The 20,938-nt window shown below is 42.0% G+C and overlaps 1 non-coding gene across 1 annotated transcript; it reads right to left on the bottom strand.

The window, feature by feature from the left end:
• Nucleotides 1-11,497: 11,497 nt before the first annotated feature.
• Nucleotides 11,498-11,585, bottom strand: LOC118910051 (small nucleolar RNA SNORA40). Its single transcript, XR_005023817.1, has one exon. It is a non-coding gene; the product is annotated as a small nucleolar RNA SNORA40 (small nucleolar RNA).
• Between the last annotated feature and the right edge of the window lie 9,353 nt (nt 11,586-20,938).

Genomic DNA, 20,938 nt, shown 5'->3' with positions numbered 1-20,938 from the left:
GCCAAGATTCTAGTCCCTTCCCCTGAGCAGCCTCTGTTTCACAAAAATTTAGCCCAAAGCAAGGCTGCAGTCCCAAAGCTAAAGGACAATTAGCTTTCTGCTAACTGGAAGCCTTAGGTGAGTAAATCAACCTCTCCCTCCTCTCATTCCTAGAGGTGCATGCCTCAAAAAGTACTAGGCTGGACAGCCCCCAGGCACAGGGAAGAGGGAAGGCCAGAAAGGGGAGTGGGACAGGAGGAATCAGGAGAAGGATGGTCAGCTGTGAGAGGAGGGGGCATGTAGCCCAGCACTTTCTGACTCTTCCCTTCCCATGCTGCCACATGGTCTTTTTCTTTTGTAGGATCACCCCCATTAAGAACTGCCAGGCAGAGGAATAACAATGTAGGCGCCTTTACCATAAGAGTCAATTAGTTAATAGACTGGCTCTCCAAGGCACAAACCACCTTAGGTTTTCATCTAGGTTCACTGGAAGTTAGTTAAATGTTCCTCTCAAAGTCCTTCCCAATTATACCATACCCCAAACACCCCAATCAGAGAGCTCCCTTTGGATGCCTGGACAGTATCTAGCTCATTTTCTTAGGAGATCCAGAAGTGTCTTCCCAATATAGCTTGCACTGTGTCTGTCTCTGTCACCTCAGGTCTACTTTGCTTAAACAGAAATGGAGGCCTAGACATAACTGTGCCAAGTTCTGAGTGGAATAGCTGGAAAAACTAATGTTTGCTTGGTTTGCTGGTGATATTATAATACAACACTATACAAGCATATGCTGGATCTTGCATTTTCTCTACAAAATATCTGTTGTTCCTAATACTGTATCTTTACCTTTTTGATAATGCTACGTTTTTGATTGATTGGATTTTATTTCCTTTGTGTTCCCATAGTGAACAGTTCAGTTAGGTAGATGCCCTTTGCCCAGGTAATTTTGGTAGATTAGCTGTCACAACTCCGTTCTCTCTTTCCTCAGCGTGGACCTCTATTAGGTTATTCTTACTCTGAAAACTCTCCATTAATACTTTTTTTCCTAATAGTTAACAACACTGTTTTTAAATGATAAGGTTGTTACTTTATAATGCCAAAGGTGTTATTCTTATGAGTATTCAATTTCTTTGATCTTTACTGTATGAAAAACAAATACACCAGAACCTGTAGTCTGTTGCAGTTCTTTTGGTCACACAGGGAGGGAAATCAAACAGCATACTGGTGATTCAGACCAGAAGGTTGTCAGAGAAACACAGTGTTTTTAAGAGGTTGTGCAGGGCATACAGGACCTCCATGCAGGTGAGCCTGACCAAGCTGATGGCCTCTACATGCTATTTGTACAGGGGAAAAGTAGTATTGAAGAAAAGTTTTATGTATGAATACCTGGGCAGCAAAGAAAGAGACCAGCGAGAGGGTCAAGCAGTTGGGGGTGAGTAGAGGGGACAAGATGGTTGGTGGTTGTACTCTAGCCTGGACTAGGGACTTGGTCCAAGTTTTATAGTAAGATTGGCTATTAGAACAAGCCATTTTTCAGAAGCAAGGGGCCCCACTATACTCACGTAGCAAACTGTAACACGGACTGAAGAAGGGGAAGAGATGATAGACCAGATATTTAATCTGGCCTGCCTATAATATTTGTAGCATTTGTAGGGTTCAGAAAAGAGAGCTCAGTTGGGGATCCACATATGTCTAAATATTTGAAAGGTTTAGATCACTTAATAGAGCATGTTTTATTTAATGGTTTATTTCCTTTCATGACAAATGTACCTTCATAATGACCTGAAAGGCCCGATTGGGATATAGAATTTTCGGATTCCTCTTAACTTCTGCTCCAGTGATGTGAGAAGAGCTGCCCTTCCCTCCCCCTGTCCCTGCCCCAGCTCGTAGACCAGGCCCCATCCCCTGTTCTGGGCATACAACCACCCCTTAAGCCTGGGAGCGCCGACTTGGCAATGCAATCAGCCCTTTCCAGGACAGCTTCCAAGAGGGACATGCAGGCCTGGGCAGCAGGCCTGCTGCTTGGGAATGCCAGGTACCTTGAGCATAGGCTAGCCGGGGTACAGCCCTTGTTCCCAAGGGGGATGCTCCTGGCCCTGAAGAGAGGGATGCAGTTGGAAGAGGGTAGAGTGGGGGCCTCTAAAGCCTGGAGCTCAGGACAGAGGTCCCTCTTGCCTAGGTCTTAAAGCAATAGTATATTAACAACTAGAACAGCATAAAGACTAATGAATCAGAGCCACTTTGAAAGTCCTCAAATCACACTACTTGGCCTGACCTTTCAGTTAAATAATAATGACAAGGAGCCCTTTGCCTTCTGTCTCACCATGTGGTTCTAGCCATACAGAATACTATGTGATAATACATTTTAAAATGTTAACACTGGTGACCAAAAAGAAAGTGGTGGGAATGTGAAGTTTATTTCACTTTAACAGACATTAATTAAGCACCTGCTAAGAGGAAAATTTGTTGCCTACAGCTTTGGGAAGGAAAGATAAATAAAACCCTTCAAGTTCCCAGCCATCCAAAGGCTCAGTCCAGGGTTTGGTGTTGGTAGAATAGGGGAAAAATAAATATATATATATAACATATATATGCATATATATGCACATACATATATAACTTAAGAATATGAGATGTGATAACAGAATATGAGAGAAGGTATCAGTGCTACTGAGGGGCACCTAGGAAGCCTTAACCAAATACCAAAATGAGGCTGTCTAGTCTTAAGCCCCAGGGCCCTTCCCCTTCTCTCATCAAAACTAGGTTAACTAGGACTTTTTTTTCCCCTTAAAACAGATTCTAGAGATTAAGTCCATTCTGTCACTTTCCTCTTTTCATTATATTTTATGAAATATTTCAGGCCCACACAAAATTATAGACAATATTGCTATAAACCTCCATTTATCCACAAGCCAGCTTAGGAAATGTAACATTAGAGGTACTGTTGAAGCCTACTGTGGAGCCCTCCCCAGCAGGATCTCCCCACTTTCTTTGCCCAAGAAATAGCCACCATCCTAGATGCGGTGTTTATCTTTCCAACTCATGCCTTTTGTATGTGACATTTGTGTGCATCTTTCACATTTTACTTTCTCTATATCCAGTCAGTATATGGGTGATTGTACGTTTCTTAGACTTCATATACATGGTATCAAAATGTTTGTATCCTTCTGGAACTAGGTTTTCTCTTTGCACATTTTTCTGCTACCTCACTCAACCTGTGTCCCTCCATGTCTCAGCCCCCTGTGAGTTCTAGTCCTTCTCAGCCCAGCACTTGCCATCCCGATCAGTTTACCTGCAAAACCAAGCCAGTGAATCAAAGCTGGTCCTAGTATAGTTGAGTCTCAGTTTCTTCCGCTGTGGCTCTAAACCAGTTCTTCTCAAGCCTTAGCTGCATCAGAATGCCCTGGAGAGCTTGTGAAAACACAGATTGCTGGGCCTACCCTCAGAGCTTCTGATTCACTAGGTCTTGGATCGAGCCTAAGGATTCCTGGGTGATGCTGATAATACTGTGTTAGGGCCCAAACTTTGACAACCACTGCCACAAGGCAATATCTGGTCTCCAAGCAAGCTGTGCTGTCCACGAGGCTGCCTTCAAAATCATGCTGTAGAGAAGTACTGTCTAATAGAGCTATAATGCAAGTCATATATGTTACTTTCTTTTCTAGTAGCCACATTAAAAAAAGTAAAAAGAAACTGGCAAAGTTAATTTCAATACTATATTTTAACTCAATATATTATCTCTTCAACATGTAATCAGTATAAAAGTTATTAGATATGTAAGATTGTATTTCAGAGGGCACATCTCAAATAAGACTAGCCATACTTCAAGTACTCAGTAGCCATATATGGCTAGTGACTAACAGTGGACAGTACAGCTCTAAAGACTTGACTTTCATCTCTTTACAAAAATTGTTTTGAACTTGACATTTTCATTTATTTGGGGCTGCAATAAAATAATCTAAAATAGGCTGAACAAGTGGTGCAAAGTGATACCTTTCAAATAAGGTACAATGGGCCAAAGAAAGAGGTAAAAGAGAGATTTAAGTCAAGATTATTTATTTAAATAAAAGCTGCCTACATTTCCGTTCACTAATTTAAAGAAAACTTATTTTTAACTAGAATAAATGCTGTCAAATACATATGTAAAATGTAAGAGAGAACTGAGATGTCATTGGATATTACATTTTGGGTGATGAAATTTGGAATGAAATTCCAATGGGCTTCTGAAAAATGAAAAACCTAAAAATAGTGAACGGATTCTTCTTTCTGCGTCTTCTTTTTATTCTTCCCAACTGCAGGATGAAATGAGAGAAAATTAATAATTATAAAGCATTAACCAGCACCAGTGACTTTCTAAGTCTAAGAAAACACCCCTATGTTTATCTGCTGCATTTGTATTCTATATATCAACAAGCAAAGAAGAACAACATGGTTTCCTCCTGTAACCTGTTCCTTGGACGTAGGATGCTTGTGCAACTGACAATTCAACACTTGATCAAACCAGTCTTGTCCCTGTCGCCTAACACCATGAATGCTTTTTTTCCTTGAGAGGCCACTCTGGGATTTAAACAAATGTCTCCACCTTAAAAGCCTGTGCTTGTTCCACAAATACCCCCTTACTCTCCTGGACCCTCAGTTCCCGTATCTACCATATGAGAAAGAGGCTGCAATTATGAAACACACAGCTATGAAAATGCAAAAGAAAAACAAAAGAAAAATCTTAGTTTATCTTTTAAATAAACTGAAAGACGTGATATATCTTAAGACTTAATTACCAGTGCATTGATAAACAATAACCACAGTATGACTGTTTCTTCTGACTGTCATATAAGACAGAAAAATCTACAACTGAATGAATATTTGGATGTTCATAATTAAATGTGGGCCTACTGAAATTCTGAACTTTTTGCTACCTGTATGTAGTCATCTTCTAAGAGGCATTGTCTCCTAGTTAGTACAAGGGACTGTGTTTCCATGGCCCAGTAATTATGTCCAAGTGGTGCTCAGCCCAGCCACTTTGGCTGCTCAGCTCCTGCTGACTCTTTCTAGATAAATACTGGTCTCAGGTACTGATACATTTACCTCTTGTTCATAATATTACACACAGAGGACAAAGGACCTCACAAGAGCAAATGAGTAGCCATGAGGGATAGTACAGAAAACACTCTAGTTTATATTACTAGGTATATGCATAATTTATTAACATTCTAAGTAGGTAAAATTGAATTTTGAAATTAAGACTTTCTTAATTTAGCCGGAGATTTTTTTTTCAAAAATAATAAAGTTGTCAGGAACAGGTAACTGCCAGGAATTGCTGGGTGACATTCAAAGCATACCTGGGTTTCCTGCTCTCTGCTGGGTCCAGATGTGTTTAGGGGCCTTCTTGATTTTTGTTAGACTTTTCTTTTTCGTCCTTACTCTCATCATCAAAGGTTTCGTGCAAATATTTAGTTGTTTCTTTAGTGAAGAATAATACAGACTTTGAGACCAGACATTCACAGGAAAGGAATATCCCAATTCGTAATGAGGAGTGACATCCACTACTCTACCCTCAGCACAAGCAGGAGGGTAGGAGTAACTAAGAAAAGAATAGCTGGACACCTTCCTCCTGGCTGATACAGCACTTCCGGGGCCCTCACATTTCGGCTGCTTGCTCGTTTCACAGTGACATTACTTCTGCCCTTCCACTGAACCAGCCACCAGCATGTGCTACTGATTATTTCTCGAGAAGAGGTGATCAGAACCACTGGGGTGGGCTGCATCCCATACGCTGTGGTTAGAACTTTCTTGAGAAAATGTTTTGCCTCATTGACAAATTCTGTGGTGAAGCTCATTAGTGCCTCAAGCCCCCTGAATATTTAATGGGCACCCAGTGCTCCCGTATCAGTACATAAAATTCTGGGATCAACTTCCCAAGAATCTCATAATTTCAAAAGGCTTGAACCAGAAACGAGGTACACCGTGCGCTGGTTCTTTCCCTTGCATTTCCTCCCAGGCTGCCTCCCGCCCGCCCGCCTCTCCCACCCCTCCGAGGGCTGAGGAAGCGCGCGAAGGCACAGCTTCTCTCACAGGGTGGTGGAGGGCAGCACTTTCCTTCTCAAAGCTGCAAAGGCCAGAGCGGCCTTGGGCTTCCCGGTGGGCATATCCAGCCTTTGCTTGTTCAGGGCCCCGACCCAGGCTTCACTCCCAGGCCAGCACCGCCACCCGAGGCCTGCAGAGAGGCCGCCTCCCTTCCTGCCTCCCCCGGCACCCACCCAGAGTGCACGGTCCGCCCGCGCCCAGCGCCTTCCTCACCCTCTGGGCCGGTGGTCCGGCCGAGGACTCCCCAGCTGCTGCCCCCTCGGACTCCTCCTGGGGATTCTCCGCCAGCTGCGCGGACGTCTCAAAGATGGCCACCTCTTCATCCTCAGTCCCCTCTTCATCCTCAGTTCCCAGCTCATCTCCTGTCTCCTCCTCATCCGCAGTCTCCTCATTCTCAGATTCCTCCACGGGCTGCAAGGCCGCAATGTACTGTTGCGACACCTGAGGCCCTAGGGGCGCCCAGAACTCACCAGAACTTTTGAGATTGGGAGGCCGCCGCCTCACCGGCAGGCAGCCACTGTGGTGCCGCACAAGGATGTGTGTAGTACATGCGTCGCAGGAGCCTGCGGACCAGGTCCAGGAACACGAAGCAGAAGCCTGCCATGGGGAAGGGGGCGGTGGTCCCCACAAGCTGCGGGCCACCCTGCAGGTTGCCCTCGCCCTCCTCAGCCTGCCAGATGCCTGAGCCCTCCTCTCCCCTCCTGCGCACCACCTGCTCCACCACCTCCTCCCTAAGGCCTCTCACAGCCCCTGGCAATCCGGCGGCCCCTATCGCATCACCTCATGCCATTCTGGCTCCCCCCACAGCATCACCCCATGCCACTCCGGGGCCTCTGTCGCATCACCCGATGCCACTCTGGCGGCCCCCACCGCATCACCCCCATGGGGCTCTGAGTCACCGACCCCTGGGTCGCCAGCCCCAACTACCTCAGCCCCCACACACCCCACCCCACCCCCACATCCACTGGGCTCTGCTGTCCACCCAGGGCCTTGTCTCCATCGCCTGTGGCAGACATGGCCCCAGCCAGTACCTCGACTACCGTTGACTTGGCTGTGGCAACAACCGCAAAGATGGCAGGTGGTCCCTGAGGTGGCTGTCGCTGAGGTGAGGCCCTGGGCACTCGGGCCTGACTTGAGGCAGGCAGGGTGTCGGAGGAGCCGGCCGCTGAGGAGACAAGAGACTGTCTGTGATGGTGCCTAAGGAGGCCCCACCACGTGAAATGCAGAGAGCCGACGTCAGGACGGGCCTACCAAGGCTGCGCCTCTGACTACGCCTGTGCAGGAGGCCCGAAAGATGCCTCTAGAAAGGTCACGGGAGGCGGGGCCGGAAGTGTCTCCTGAGGGCCACGACCCCTCTTCCTGAAGCAATGACTGACGTGCCCTACATCCAATGAATGACCTCACGTTCTAGGATTGCTCACAATCGCCTCCCTGTTCTTTGAGACTTCAGGGTTTTGGGCTCCCTTTAGGTCCACACAAGTCCTGTCCATTTAGTTTTATGATTGTCCAAAAAAACTATAGTGGTCCGGTATGGAGGCACTCTGGGCCATGGGGAACTAGGTAGAGTTCCTGGACTTCCACCTGGTAAAGGCTCATGCGTGCAGGGACAGGGTCATAAAAATGTTGTATAGCTCAGACCCCAGCAGTAGTAACAACCTCCCAGAAAGAGTGAGAGAAGAATTTTTACTATTTAGTATGGTTAAAGCTACTTGGAAAAGAACAGACAAGATCGAAATGAATACAGTCAAAACTGAGTGTTGAAGAAGTAAATGACAGGAGCTGGAAGGTGTCTAATCACCCCTGACAAATTCACTTCAAACCTCCAAATAATGAATATAAAAAGAGATACATCTTTTAAAGGACTTGGTTAAAACCACAATGAGATATAAATTCACAACCACCCTCATGGATATACAAAAAAAAGGAGGATAATTAGAATTAGTTTGGCAATGATGTGAAGTCATAACCCTCCAAACTGCTGATGGGAATACAAAACTGTGCAGCCACTTGGGAAAACTGTCTGGAAATTCCTCAAAATGTTAAGTGTACAATTACCACTTAATCTAGAAATTCTACTAGGTACATGCCCAAGAGAAATGAAAACGTGTCTACACAAAAACTTGTACACAAAATTAATGGCAGCATTATTCATAATAGTCAACAGGTAGAATAAACTCAAATGTTCATTAACTGATGAATGGATAAACAAATGTAGTATGTCCATATATTGGACTATTAGTCAACCATAAAAGGAATAAAGTACAGTTACATAGTACAGCATGGATGAACCTAGAAAACATGCTAAGTGAAAGGCAATCACAAAAGACCACATATTATATGATTCCATTCATATTAAATGGTCAGAATAGGCACATATACATATACATGGAGAGAGTAGGTCAGTGGTTGCTTAGGGCTAGTGGGGTTGGGAGGTGTGCAGTGTTTCTTTTCGAGTGATGAGAATTGATTGTGGTGATAGTTGCACAACTCAATATATTAAAATTCATTTAATTGTGCACTTTTAGTGGGTGAATTGTATGGCGTATTAATTATGTCTCAATAAATTAGACACAAAAAGTATAGATAGACCAAAACAATTCTAAAAGAAGGTATGAGTAAACCAAAAGGACAGGAACAATAAACACAACAGTGAAGAACAAAGGGAACGGGAAACAAAAAATGTTACAGTTAAGCCTTGACATATCAATAATTACATTAAACTCATAAGATCTAAATACACAAATTAAAAGACAAAGTGGCAGAGTAGGTTCAAAACATGATGCAATAATATGCCACATAAAAGAAATTCAAATAGAAGAATATATGCATGTTGGAGGTAAAAGGATGGAAAAAGTTCATGTAAACATTTAACAAAGGAAAGCAAGAGTGGCTATAATATCAAATAAAGTGAACCAATGCAATAAAATTATCAAATACAGAGAAAGAGGAGAAGGACATATTTAATGAGAAATGTCAATACACAGAGACAACATATAGGGGTCCCAATGTTTATGCCCCAAACAACAAAGCTGCAAAATATGCCAAGTAAATACTGATAGAAATAAAAGGAGAAATAGACAAACAGCTGTCACTGAAGACTTCAACACACCTTTCTCAAAAACATACAGAAGTAGACAGAATATCAGCAAGGATATAGAATTCAATAACACCATCAATCAACATGGTGAAATTGACATTTATAGAATACACCAGGTAACAACAACAGAGTATACATGCTTTCCACATGAGCATGGAACATATAACAAGATAGACCATACACAAACAAACCTGGACATATTTTTAAGAAGGAAATCATACAGAGTATGTTGCTCAACAACTTTGGAATCAAACCAGAAATTAAGAAGAGAAAGATAATTGGAAAATCTCCAAACCCTTGGAAATAAGTCAACATACTGTTAAATAGTCCTTAAGTCAAAGAATGAGTCTCAAAGGAAATAATGTACTGAACTGAATGAAAATGAAAATAAATATATCAAACTTTGAAGGATACAGCTAAAAATGAGATGAGAGGGAAATTCATAGCACACTAAGTGCTAATATTATAAAAGAGAAAAAGTCTCAAATCAATAACCTAAAGGTATAACTTAACCTAGAAAACCCAAAGCAAGGGAGGGAAATAGAGTGGAAGTCAATGAAATTGAAAACAGAAAAATAGAAAAAACAAATGAAACAGATAACTGGTAATTTGAAAAAAATCAATAAAATTGACTAAACACTAGCAAAACTAACAAGAAAAAAGAAGACACTTCACTGAATAGGAAATATGGATAAATAAACACATGAAAAGTTATTCCACATCATTAGCAATTAGTGAAATGCAAATTAAGACCACAATGACATATCACTACTTATCTATAAGTATACTAAAAACACTGAGTTGTACATTTTAAATGGTTACATTTTATTTTTCTTAAAGTATCTTTGATATACATTCTTATGGTTTCACATACACAACACAGGGCTTCGACAATCACCCATATTATCAAGACCTCCACTCCTCCATTGCAGTCACTGTCTATCAACAAGATGTTATAGAGTCATTAATTGTATTCTCCGTGCTGTACTACCATCCCAGTGACCTACCTATATTGTAATTGTGAATTAATGTGCCCTTTAATCCCTTTCTCCCCCTCCCCCCCATTCCCCTTGGTAACTATTTGTCCCTTCTTGGTGTCTATGAGTCTACTGCTGTTTTGTTCCTTCAGTTTTTTTTCATTGTTATACTCCACGAATGAGTGAAATAATTTGGTATTTGTCTTTCTCTGTCTGACTTATTTCACTGAGAATAATACCCTCTAGATCCATCCATATTGTTGCAAATGGCAGGATTTCTTTTTCTTTTACTTCTGTATAATATTCCTTTGTGTATATGTACCACATCTTCTTTATCCATTCATCTCTTGATGGACATTTAGATTGCTTCCATTTCTTGACTATTGTAAATAGTGCAACAATAAACAGGGGTGCATATGTCTTCTCGAATCAGAGATTTTGTTTTCTTTGGGTAAATTCCTAGGAGTGGAATTACTGGATCAAATTGCATTTCTATTTTTAGTTTTTTGGTGAAAGTCGATTTTACTTTCCACATCAGTTGAACCAATTTACATTCCCAATAGTGTAGGAGGGTTCTTATTTCTCCACATCCTTGCCAGCGTTTGTCATTTCTTCTCTTTTGGATAGTGCCTGTGCTAACCGGTGTGAGGTGATATCTCATTGTGGTTTTGATTTGCATTTCCCTAATGATCAGTGATGTAGAGCATCTTTTCATGTGCCTGTTGGCCATCTGTATGTCTTCTTTGGAGAAGTGTCTGTTCAGGTCCTCTGCCCATTTTTTTTGAAACTGTAAAGGGTTGTTTTTATTATATAACATAGGCAACATAAGTCAATAAATATTTGAAGAACTTAGTATGTTGTGGTTCCTTCCACTGCCGATCGCCTTTGCTTCTCCAAAGTGAGGCGTGATCTTTAATAAAAACACTCCTTTTAAAATCACCTTTTGTTCAATCCAGTTATTAGTCAGTCCTGTAATCTGAGTTCCATTTCTTCATGCAATTTACTTTGGGACCACATTTAGGGTCAGAGGAGATGGATCTGCCTGGTTCTCAATTTTAGACACCCTCTAGCCCTTAGTTAAGATTAAATCATACACATTCCTAAGTTGTCATACCCTAAGAATAGTATAGATCATTGGGATATGCAAATATCTGTAAGTCCAGAGACTGTATTTTCAAGTTATGAGCCTAAAAGACAACCATTTTTGTTTCATGTCAACATTAGAACACTAAACTGATACAGCTGAGATTTACCTTACATCCTATGCTTTTTAATTATCAATAGCAGCTGAGCTTTACCTTACATCCTATGCTTTTTAATTATCCATAGCAGCCCCGCATCACTACTTTAGTCCTCATTAGGTATCATGTTCCATCTTATCTGTATCAAAACTCATACTGAACAATGAGTTTTGGGTTGCAAAAGAGGATCCTCTGCCCATTTTTTAATCGGGTTATTTGGTTTTTGGGTGTTGAGGCATATGAGTTCTTTATATATTTTGGATGTTAGTCCCTTATTGGATAAATCATTGACAAATATATTCTCCCATACTGTAGGATGCCTTTTTGTTCTGCTAATGGTGTCCATTGCTGTACAGAAGCTTTTTAGTTTGATGTAGGCCCACTTGTTCATTTTTTATTTTGTTTCCGTTGCCCAAGGAGATGTGTACAGGAAAAAGTTACTCATGTTTATATTGAAGAGATTTTAGTCTATGTTTTCTTCTGTGAGTTTTATGGTTTCATGACTTCAGATCTTTGATCCATTTCAAGTTTACTTTTGCATATGGAGTTATACAATAATCCACTTTCATTGTCTACCATGTAGCTGTCCAGTTTTCCCAACGCCACTTGTTGAAGAGGCTGTCTTTTCCTCATTGTATATTCATGGCTCCTTTATAGTATATTAATTGACCATGTATGTGTGGTTTTATATGTGTGCTTTCTATTCTGTTCTATTGATCTATGGGTCTGTTCTTATGCCAATATCAAATTGTTTTGATTACTGTGGCTTTGTAGTAGAGCTTGAAGACAGAGAGTGTAATGCCCCCAGCTTTGTTCTTCCTTCTCTGGATTTAATTGGCTATTTGGGGTCTTTTGTGGTTCCATGTGAATTTTAGAACTATTTGTTTTAGCTAACTGAAGAATGCTATTGGTATTTTGATAGGGATTGCATTGAATCTGTAGATTGCTTTAGGCAGGATGGCCATTTTGACAATAATTCTTCCTATTCATGAGCACAGGATAGATTTCCATTTATCGGTGTCTTCTTTCATTTCTCTCATGAGTACCTTGTAGTTTTGAGAGTAAAGGTTTCACTTCCTTGGTCAAGTTTATTCCTAGGTGTTTTATTCTATTTGATGCAATTGTAAATGGAGTTGTTTTCCTGATTTCTCTTTCTAGTAGTTCATTAGTATATAGGAATGCAACAGATTTCTGTGTATTAATTTTGTATCCTGCAACTTTGCTGCATTCAGTTATTCTAATAGTTTTTTGGTGGATAGACGTTTATTTTTTACAGTTCTGGAAGGTTGGAAGTCCAAGATCAGGGTACCGGCATGGCTGAATTCTGGTGAGGCCCTCTTGTGGGTATAGACTGCTCTCTTCTGCTGTGACCTCACATGGCAGAAGGGGGCAAGAGAGCAATCTGTGGTGTCTTTGATAAGGGCACTAATCCCATTCATGAGGGCTCCCAAAGATCTCACCTCCAAACATCATCACACTGGGGGTTAGGTTTCCACACAGGAATTTGGTGGGGATGACACAAATATTCAGTCTATAGCAGCTACCTTCTTTATTTCTGATTCTAGTAACTTGAGTATTTTTTTTTATTAGTCTACCTAAAGGTTTGTCAAATTTTGTTGATCTTTTTAGAGAACCAAATCTTGGTTTCAGTGATTCTTCTCTACTGTTTTTCTATTTTAGTTATGTATCTTTTTTCTTATTTTTATTATTTCTTTAACTCTGCTTTAGGGTTAGCTTGCTCTTCTTTTTCCAGTGATTAAGGTGAAAGGTTAGCTCATTGATTTGAGATCTTTCTTCTTTTCAAACTGGGCATTTACAAATATAAAATACCCATTAAGCCCTGCTTTCACTGGATCCCATAAGTTTAAATATCTGTATTGTTTTCATTCATCTTGAAGAATTTTCTAATTTCCCTTGTGATTTCTTTGGGACCCACTGGTTATTTAGAAGTGTGTTGTTTAATTCCTCATTTGTGAACATACCAAATTTCCTCTGTTACTGATTTATAATTTTGTTCTATTGTGGTTGAAGAACGCACTTCGTATTATTTCTGTCCTTTGAAAGGTGTTGAGATTTGTCTGTGGCCTACCATATGGTCTATTCTGGGGAGTATTCCATGTGCACTTGAGAATAATGTGTACCCTGCTGTTGGTGCATGATGTGATCCGTGTATGTCCAGTAGGTATAGATATTTTATAATGTTGTTCAGTTCTTTTACTTCCTTGTTAGTATTCTGTCTTGTTCTATCTATTATTGAATGTAGATTTGTAAAGCCTTCAACTATTATAGAATTGTCTATTTTTCCCTTAATTTCTGTCAGTTTTTGCTTCATGTAATTTGGTGTTGTCATATAATTGTTATATACTCCTGATGGTCATGTTGTTGATATAATTTGATTTATGTGTATTATTTTTACTTTCTTGTTTTCTGTATGTCCCATGCCTTTTTTTGTTAATCTATTTCCTCATTTACTGCTTTCTTTTGCATTAAGTGACTATTTTCTAATGTAAATTCTTAATTTCTTTAGTTTTTTCATTATATTTTTGGGTTATTTTCTTCATTGTTCCTTAGGCTTGCCATGTAGATCTTAACTTAGCAGAATCGTCTTCAGATTTACACTAATTTAATTCTAATTAGATATAGAAATGTTAGTCCTGTATAACTCTATTCCCTTTTTCCTCTTTTTGTGTTATTTTTCTTACATGTATTATATATGTTAAGACACAGCAGTATAGTGCTATAATTATATCTTTCAAACAAATGAGCAAGGAGAGCATGTATATATTTATAGCTTTTGTTATGTTAACCTTATTTCCCGTTTTTGGTTTCTTCATTTATTACTGTTGATCCATGTTATCACCTTGACTCGTTTCCTTAATCCAATACAACTTTGCTTCCTACCACCTCCTTTGTGTTGTTATCCGCAAATATGTTACATTTCTATGTTAAAGGTCCAACAAAAAAAGAAAGGTCCAACAGTATGTATATGTATATATATGTGTATATATATATATGTGTGTGTATCTTTTTAATTGCTTTTTAAACTGGTTAAGTAAAGAAATATCCATTTATATTGTTTTTTATAATAACAAATTTACCTTTACAAGTGCTTTTTTTGTATAGATTCAGAATACTATCTGGGGTCTCTTGTTTCCAGCCTAGTATTTCTTATAAGGTGGGTCTGCCAGCAAGAAATTCTCTAAGATTGTGTGGATCAAGGAATACCTTTATTTCACATTTATTACTCAAAGATAGCTTTGAAGAATATAGGATTCTTGGTTGATAGTTTTTTGTTGTCATTTTGAGCACTTTCAATATGTTTCTCCCTGCCTTCTGGTCTCCATTGTTTCTGATGACAAGTCAGCTATTAATTTTATTAGGGTTTCCTTATAAGTGACCCCTTTTCTCTTACTTCTTTCATGATTTTCTCCATGTCTTTGGTTCTCAGCATTTTTACTATGATGCATATTTTTATAGATATGGTTGTTTTTGTCATACTTGAAATTCATTGAGCTTCTTGGATGTGTAAAGTTTTTCATCAGATTTGAAAATACTCAGCCATTATTTCTTTTATTTTTTATATATTCTTTTTTATTTTGGTATCATTAATCTACAATTACATGAGCAACATTATGTTTACTAGACTCCCTCCATCATCAAGTCCCCCCCCACATACCTCATTACAGTCACTGTCCATCAGCGTAGTAAGATGCTATAGAATCACTACTTGTCTTCTCTGTGTTGTACAGCCCTCTCTGTGCGCTCCCCCTACATTATGTCTGCTAATAGTATTGCCCCTTTTTTTTACCTTATCCCTCCCTTTCCACCCATCCTCCCCAGCTCCTTTACCTTTGGTAACTGTTAGTCCATTCTTGGGTTCTGTGAGTCTGCTGCTGTTTTGTTCCTTCAGTTTTTTTCTTTGTTCTTATACTCCACAGATGAGTGAAATCATTTGATATTTGTCTTTTTCTGCCTGGCTTATTTCACTGAGCATAATACCCTCTAGCTCCTTCCATCTTGTTGCAAATGGGAGGATTGATTTTCTTCTTATGGCTGAATAATATTCCATTGTGTATATATACCACATCTTCTTTATCCATTCATCTGCTGATGGACACTTAGTTTGCTTCCATATCTTGGCTATTGTAAAAAGTGCTGTGATAAACATAGGGGTGCATATGTCTTTTTGAATCTGAGAAGTTGTATTCTTTGGGTAAATTCCAAGGAGTGAGATTCCCAGGTCAAATGGTATTTCTATTTTTAGTTTGTTGAGGAACCTCCATACTGCTTTCCACAATGATTTAACTAATTTACATTCCCACCAGCAGTGTAGGAGGGTTCCCCTTTCTCCACATGCTCACCAGCACTTGTTGTTCTTAGTCTTCTCAATGCTGGCCATCCTTACTGTTGTAAGATGATAACCCATTGTGGTTTTAATTTGCATTTCCCTTATGATTAGTGATGAGGAGCATCTTTTCATGTGTCTGTTGGCCATCTGAATTTCTTCTTTGGAGAAACGTGTCTTCATATCCTCTGCCCATTTGTTAATCAGGTTATTTGCTTTTTGGGTGTTGAGGTGTGTAAGTTCTTTATATATTTTGGATGTTAACCCCTTTCAGATATGTCATTTACAAATATATTCTCCCATACTGTAGGATGCCTTTTTTTTCTATTGATTGTGTCCTTTGCTGTACAGAAACTTTTTAGTTTGATGTAGTCCCATGAGTTCATTTTTGCTTTTGTTTCCCTTTCTCGAGGAGATGCATTCAGGAAGAAGTTGCTCATGCTTATATTCAGGAGATTTTTGCTTGTTTACAAGTCTGCTTCCATTTTATCATATGTTCTTTTATAGTGAGTACATGTGTTCTGCTCAATGTGTGTTTGTCCTCAATACTTAGCCCAGAACCTGGTGCATAATAAGAACCTGGAAAATGCTTTAAAAAACTGAACACCCAACACTGGTCAGGCTCCCATACCATTAAACCCCAAACAACAAAATGACACCTTCTTTGTTTCAAAATTATTTGGAGAGGCCATTACTAATTAGACTTAGCTTTATGAAACTTTCTACTTATTGCTACCTGATTCAAAATGGGTGATTTATATGTAACAGTACCATTGACTCACTTAATAAATTTATTTCAATTGATTATTCATTTTTTGAAAACTCTCAGGGCTGAACCAGCTGGTGGCAAAGTTGCAGGAGTGGCCTGAATGTTTCCCGTGGCCCAGGGGCAGAACCCACAGAAGTGCAGGTGGGAGGCATCCATGCTGTGCATTTGGTCGGGAGGAGACAACTCCTGGCTTCACGTGCAGGAACTACTATGGTTTCACAATCGGGATCCCTTTTCATTTCTGGGAGCCCCAGCCAGACGCCATGCTCCTCGATCACCTTGGACCCAAAACCAGTCGCAACAGCCAGCGAAGGTGCCTGGCGCCCTGTACGACAATAAATAGCATCCACAGGAGTCTGCAAGCCCAGGGCTCCCAAGTCCCATCCCAAGAGCCCGCCTCCAGCTCCAGCAGAGCTGTCTCCAGTGACTTGGCCTCTGTGGGTTCGGGACCTTGAGACGCCTGCCCTCTCTTCTCGCTTTCATCAGGGTCTCTGAAAGGCATAATCGCAGGCAGCTCTCTTCTCTCTGTCTTGATTCCACGCAGGAAGTACCAGCACTAAAGTTTGGCGTCCAAAGATCATGTTAGCCCTAGGTTTTCCGAATGACAGCGCCACATGTGGCCCGGTCTCTATTCACTGCTGACCACCCAGAAGGGAAATTTTGACCGGGGCAGCGAGGGACCAATCGAAAGGCAAGGGGCGGGGCCATAGGGCGAACCACAAGACCCGGTTGCCCTAAAGTGGGCGCTGAGGGGGAGACGAACGCACCAGATAACTGGGTGGATGTTCTGGTCTTTCAGAGGAGAAAATACAAAGGTATGTCAAGGCCGCTGTGACCCTTGAGGGGAAGACCAGAGTCATAATCCCCAGGAAAGCCTCATGAATGAAAATTCTCGAGCTCCTGCAAGATCCAGTGCGTCGGACAGTCGGGGTGGGGACCAGAAATCTGAATTTTTGACAAGCTCTCCCAAGAAATACTTCTTACACGGAGCTTTGATAATCACTGACCCAGTCATACAGATTTGAAGGTTCCTATCGGCTCCGGTTTCTCGAGGGCTGATGGAAGAGAAACCCTTGCCAGCATCAAGACCCAAGGCACGTCCCACCCAATCCACTGGGATCTAGAAGCGGTTAGGACCGGAAATGGGATCACTTCCAAAGAAGCTTGAGGCTTCGGGGAGCAAAGGAAGTCCCAGCCCCTCTTACGTCAGCATCCTTCTGGGCCCCAATGACACGGCCGGTGGCACGGTGCCTGCCGGGAGATGTAGTCAGCAGCGCGGCCACGCATGCGCACTGGGCAGCTGCCCGGTGAGCCTGGCAGAGACTTGGGCGCCGAGGCGGTGAGTCCAGCAGCAGCCAGAGGGTGTGGCTGTCCCTGGGGCGCGGGCGCGGGGAGCGGGGCTCCCATCCCGCTCGGGCGACGCGAGCTGCCCTCAGCCATCCCTGACCAGGCAGCGGGCGAGGGCGGGGAGGAGGGTACGGAGTGAGGCTGGTGTGTCCCTGTCCGGCACGAGTCCCCGCTGCCGCTGCCTGCCACCCGGCCTGGCCTTCCCGGGTTCTGCGGGCTGGCAGCGCCCCCCCGGGAGGACATCTTCACCCGGGAGCGCTCCTGGCCTCTCCCACGCCAACGGCCTCGGATTTTAACTCGCCTAGTCGTTTCAGGCACTCGTCCCCCTGGCCTTGCCCCGATTTAGCTCTTTTCACGCCCCTCGTTGTTCCCGGGCCCTAAGGGCGCGCGACCGTTCGGGAGGCTTTGGGGAGACGCCCTCAGCCCCGGGGCCAGGGACGTGTCCCTCGCCAGACTGGGGGACGCGCACCGGGACGGTCAGTGCCCCGGAAGACAGACTGGAGGTTGGGGGGAGTCAGTGCAGGGCTGCCTGGCTGTGAGGCTAGAGCATGGTACTGGCGGGTCCCCAAACCCACCCGGGTGCTGGCTGCCCTCCAGCGACGGGTAGGTAGGTGCCTGGGCTGCGGACAGAGAAGCTGCGTAGGGATGAGACCTCAGGAGCAGTAGCCTTTCTCGAGCGCTTCTTCTGTGCCAAGCACGCTGCCGTTCGCTTTCATGCACCTGGATCCGCGGCAGGAAATTTTATCAAATAGATGCTATGGCTGTTCTCATGCTACAGGAGTACTGGGTGTCAGCGTCGCACAGCTGGCAGGTCATCACACCTACATCGGCCTGGCGCTAAAGTCCAGCCTGGGGAGATATGTTCCTGAAGAAGTCGCTCATGTTTATGTCCAAGAGATTTTTACCTATGTTTTTTTTCTAAGAGTTGTATGGTTTCATGACTTACATTCAGGTCTTTGATCCATTTTGAACTTACTTTTGTGTATGGGGTTAGACAATGATCCAGTTCCATTCCCTTACATGTAGCTGTCCAGTTTTGCCAACACCAGCTGTTGAAGAGGCTGTCATTTCCCCATTGTATGTCCATGGCTCCTTTATCGTATATTAATTGACCATATATGTTTGGGTTAATGTCTGGAGTCTCTATTCTGTTCCACTGGTCTGTGGCTCTGTTCTTGTGCCAGTACCAAATTATCTTGATTACTGTGGCTTTGTAGTAGAGCTTGAAGTGGGGGAGCGAGATCCCCCCCACTTTATTCTTCCTTCTCAGAATTGCTTTTGCTATTCGGGTTCTTGGATGGTTCCATATGAATTTTTGAACTGTTTGTTCCAGTTCGTTGAAGAATGCTGTTGGTAATTTGATAGGGATTGCATTGAATCTTAAGATTACTTTGGGCAGGATGGCCATTTTGACAATATTAATTCTTCCTAGGCAAGAGCATGGGTTGAGTTTCCATTTGTTAGTGTCCTCTTTAATTTCTCTTAAGAGTGTCTTGTAGTTTTCATCTTCTTTCTTTTCTAAAGCAAAAGAAACATTTTCCCCATCCTCTTGTGATATGTTTTTGGCATCTCTTAATGTTGTATATGCCAACAGCTATGTTAATGTCTCCCCTCTGTTCCACTGACATTTTCCCTTTGAGCCAGCATCAATCTTAAAGTTTAGTGCTGTATCTTGTTCTAAAATATGTGTGGTCAGGTGAATCTCTTACTTACATTTTAGACTCTTCTTTTGTCTTGCTTTTTTCTCCATTTTAACTGAAATTGTGTAGAGGTTAGAAAATTATTGGAGCAAATTGTCATATGTATAGTTATGCTGTCTTCCCATCCAAGAGCCTATCTATAGTGGACCATTTTGCAAATAACACCTAAATCTTAACATATCCTGTCAGTATTGCTAAAGTCTCTCATCAGTCCCTGATTTACTTATTCTCTTTGGCAACAGGGTCCAATTCTCTTTGTAACATTCACTTTGCAAGGGAAAATTGTGCAAAAGCTTCTCCTTACATTGACCTTGTTGTACTCTGCCCTTAATCTTCTTTCTCTGAGGCCAATAAAGTTTAAGAGTCCTAGTCTTGGTGCCTTCTCTTCTGACTTCCAGAACATGAAAGACAGCTTTCTGGAAATAACTGCATCCATTTGGTAGACACTGTATTTCTCTGTCCAATCCTGCCCCCCATTTTTGTCCTTCTATCACCATCTGCAAAACACTTGGGAATCTGGAGATGCTCAGAAAAGATTTTTTAAAAGGAAAAAACCACAGAGAGAAAAGCTTGAAATTGCATTCCCATTTTCCCACCCTACAGGGATCAGATTCATTAAATTTTCAGAGCACTGAAAGACTTCAAGCATTTATCTTTCCCTGTGTCCTAGAAAAGGCGATTTTCTATAATCACTTGGTATTAGTTCTCTTGTGTGCTGTGGATTGAACTATGTTCTCCCCAAATTCGTATTTTGAAGCCCTGCCTTAGTCATCTGCCATAACCGAATACCATAGACTGGGTAGCTTAAACAGCAGAAATGTATTTCTCATAGTTCTGGACACTGAAAGTCAGAGGTCAGGATACCAACTGGTTGGGTTCTGGTGAATGTTCTCTTCTTGGCTTGCACATGGCAGCCTTCTTGCTGTGGCCTCACAAGGGAGGGAGAGATAAAGACAGAGGCAGAGACAGAGATAGAGATAGAGATGATAGAGATGGAGACAGAGATGGGGGAGGGCACTCTCTGGGGTCTCTTTTTATCAGGGCACTAATTCCATCATAAGGGTCCCACCCTCATGACCCCATCTATATCTCCCAAAGGCCCATCTTCTAAATACCATCACACTGGGAGTTAGGGCTTCAATATATGGATTTGGAAGGGACGCAATTCAGTCCATAGAAAGGCCTGACCCCCAAAGTGACTATTTGGATATAAAGCCTACAATGAGTTGATTAAAGTTAGATGAGGTCCTAAGGGTAGGTCCATGATCCAATGGGATCAGTAAACTTTATAAGAAAAGACACCAGAGAGCTTGCTCTCTCTCTGTCCATACACACACAAAGGGAAAACTATGTGAGATAACTGTGAGAAGGCTCTCAGCCTCAGCGAACTTGCCCTTGTGGCAG

This window comes from Manis pentadactyla, chromosome X (genome assembly GCF_030020395.1).
Source record: "Manis pentadactyla isolate mManPen7 chromosome X, mManPen7.hap1, whole genome shotgun sequence".
Taxonomy (NCBI): domain Eukaryota; kingdom Metazoa; phylum Chordata; class Mammalia; order Pholidota; family Manidae; genus Manis; species Manis pentadactyla.
This window is presented reverse-complemented; position numbering and strand designations above follow the sequence as displayed.